This window comes from Arachis hypogaea, chromosome 16 (assembly GCF_003086295.3).
Source record: "Arachis hypogaea cultivar Tifrunner chromosome 16, arahy.Tifrunner.gnm2.J5K5, whole genome shotgun sequence".
NCBI lineage: Eukaryota > Viridiplantae > Streptophyta > Magnoliopsida > Fabales > Fabaceae > Arachis > Arachis hypogaea.
In genome coordinates this window covers 91889765-91893115 of record NC_092051.1, presented here as the reverse complement: position 1 = coordinate 91893115, position 3351 = coordinate 91889765, and the positions used below count along the sequence as shown (strand labels likewise).

General features: G+C 36.6%; 1 non-coding gene across 1 annotated transcript; it reads left to right on the top strand.

Annotated features, from left to right (window-relative positions):
* Nucleotides 1-520: 520 nt before the first annotated feature.
* LOC112760441 (small nucleolar RNA R71) lies at nucleotides 521-627 on the top strand. Its single transcript, XR_003180882.1, has one exon. It is a non-coding gene; the product is annotated as a small nucleolar RNA R71 (small nucleolar RNA).
* The last annotated feature ends 2724 nt before the right edge of the window (nucleotides 628-3351 follow it).

The window sequence follows — 3351 nt, the reverse complement described above, 5'->3', positions numbered from 1 at the left end:
GTGTGGAGTGTTGGTGAGCTGCGTTGTTGTTGGGGTTGTGGCATCTCTGATCTTGGCCTTGATCCTGTTGGTTTCCCCACCGAAAGTTTGGGTGGTTCCTCCAACCGGGATTATATATTTTGGAGTATAGGTCATGGTGCTGCCTAGGTGAATTTCCAACGTAGTTAGCTTGTTCCTGATCACCCTCTGCTTCTTCATTCACTCCTTCTTGAGCTGCTGCTGAGGTGGTAATTTCTGCCACTTAATTCCTCTCCGTCTTTTTGGTAAGGTCAGCCAACTGCTTGGTAATAAGCTTGTTTTGAGCTAGCAGTGCATCCACATTGTTCAGCTCCATCACTCCTCTAGTGTTGCCTCTTTTAGAAGCATAAAAGTAGTCATTCTCTGCTACAGTTTCAATGACATCTATGGCTTCTTCAATGGTCTTCTTCTTGTTCAGAGATCCCCCGGATGAGTGGTCTACTGCCTTCTTTGATTCATAGAAAGGCCTTCATAGAAAATGTGCAATTGCACCCATTCATTGAACATATCTGGCGGACATCTTCTTGTCAGGTCCTTAAACCTCTCCCATGCTTCATATAGAGTCTCACCATCTTGCTGCCTGAAGCTTTGTACCTCAGCTCTCAACCTGTTGATTCGTTGAGGAGGATAGAATTTGTTCACCACGTCTTCCCAGGTTGCTAAACTCTCCTTTGGAAAGGATTCCAGCCATTTAGATGCTTTATCCTTGAGTGAGAAGGGAAACAGAAGTAGTCTATAGGTGTCAGGGTGAACACCATTAGACTTCACAGTATTGCATATCCTCAGGAAGGTGGTTAAATGTTGATTGGGGTCTTCTTGGACACTTCCTCCGAATGAACAATTGTTTTGAACAAGGGTGATAAGCTGTGGCTTTAGTTCAAAGTTGTTGGCATGTATGGTTGGCCTTTGGATGCTACTTCCACAGTTTTCTGGATTTGGGTTGATGTAAGAACCCAGAACTCTTCTCTCTTGTCCAGCCTGATGCGCTGGACCTTCTCTGCCATGGTTGTGAGCCTCTTCTTCATGATGGTTCTCCATATTCTCATCCATGTCTGGTTCAAAGTACTCCTCCTCTTCCTCAACACCAACTACTCTCTTCCCTCTTGTTTCCTTCCTTAATCTAAGGAAGGTCCTCTCAGATTCAGAATCAAAAGAAGTTAAAGCCCTGCTTCTTCTACCTGTCATACACCCAATAAGGCACAAGCAAGAAAGATAGATGCAGACAATATTTTCTACAGAAATGCTGTTAGTGTGAGTGATGCAATATATCAAACAGTTAGTGGGTCAGTGAACCAAATATTAAAATAAAATGCAGGTAACACCACTAATGGGTGAAAGGTAAAGGGAAAGAAAAAACTAAAACTAAAAGTAAATTACTCAGATGAAACTAAATCAAACAAAAGGAAAAATGCTCAATCTAGTTATCCACCAATTTAATCATTGTTGATACAAAATCAATCCCCGGCAACGGCGCCATAAACTTGATGCACGGAAACTTGTCTCTTAACAAATCTCCCTCGGCAAGTATACCGAATTGTCGTCAAGTAAAAACTCACAATAGAGTGAGGTCGAATCCCACAGGGATTGATTGGTCAAGCAACTTTAATTGGAGGAATGTTCTAGTTGAGCTAAGCAGAATTTGGTTTGAGAGTTGCAGGAAATTAAATGACGGGAAAGTAAATAGCAGAAAATGTAAATGCTGGAAATAAAGAGCTGAAAATAGATGACGGAAAATAAATTGCAGAATCTTAAATGGGAATGGGGAAGATGATCATAAAAGTAATTGGCAGAAATTAAAAAGAATAGGTAAGATCAGAAATGCGGAGTTCATTGGGCTTAGGAGATGTTGCATACTCCGGAATAAGTTCATTTTCATCTCTTCCTCAATCACTGCATTCATTTATCTCCTTGGCAATCTTAAGTGATTGAATTCCAATTCCTTGGTAATTCAATCTCTCAAATCTTGATCAATAGCCAATTCCTTAGTCCAATTGCTCATGAGAAGAGATAAGGTATGGTCACTGATTATACCACATGTATTTCCAAATCAAAGTGTTGGTAGGATTATATGTCATTATATCCATCCAAACCCCTGTTTGGTCCAACATGAGAAAGCATTTCTAGCATGATCTCTTCATTCCTCTTCCAAGGTTCTGAAGAGATCCAAGTATGAATAGCTTCTTTTCCAAGATAACTACACAATTGGATGAAGATTGAAAGCTTTCTAGTAAAATCAAGAGAAAAGAAAGAAGAAGAATAATGAAAACTATTATTGATCCATCAAATTACAACAGAGCTCCCTAACCCAATGAAAAGGGTTTAGTTGTTCATAGCTATGGGAATGGAAAACAAAGATGGAGAATACATTCTGAAAAGTTAAACTAGAAGTTGCAGAGAAAGTAAAAAATACAGAGAGTAATTCTAATAATGCCAAAAGCTCCTTTCTAGTTCAAAGTTCTCCCTATTTATACTATTCTTCTGATCTTCTAGTTGCTTCTTCAAGTCTTGGATATGGGCCTTTGGATCTTGAGTTGAAGCAGTTATCTTCTTCAGTGGGCTTAGCTTTACTTGCAGAGAAAGTGTGCAGTAGGTATGGACTTTAGCTTGGGGCGTTAGTGGCGTTAACGTTAAGTGAAACTGTGGGGTCGAGAACGTTAGTGACAATCACCTTTTTCACTAACGTTCCTAACCCAAAAATGGTCCATGTTAACTTCAACATTAGTGGCACTAACGTGACCACTAACGTTGCTTCTTGGCCCTTTGCAATATAAGCCCCCAAATAAAAACAAAGAAAACTAAGACATTATAGGGAGGGAGGGGTCAAACTTTTTTTTTATTGAAAAAATCTTCTATACTTAATATTTATATAATCTTATATTTATATATAGGGAGGGTATATTGTTATGGTATATTGTAAAACTTAAAAACAAATCTCAAAATAGAAATTGAATTCAACTTTCAAAATTTATAAATTTAATATAATTAAATTTATAGAATAAAATCACAAAATAAAAAAGATAGTAATAGAAACATGAATTTGAATATTCAATAGGAGTAATATATTCAGATTTATAGATTTTATTAATCTACTAAATTTCGAATCTATTCGAAATCCTCTATAAAGATTCTCTTCTCAAATTGAATACTATTCAATACTATTCTATTTATTTATTCTATTTATACGACTAATTTCTACGATTAATCCTTTTATATTATAAGTATTAATATAGAAGTATTAATAGAAGGAACTATTACTAAATTAATCTTCTATTAATAGATAAAAGAGAATATAGAATTTGTATATAATATTAACTAAAATAGTTTCAAATAGTT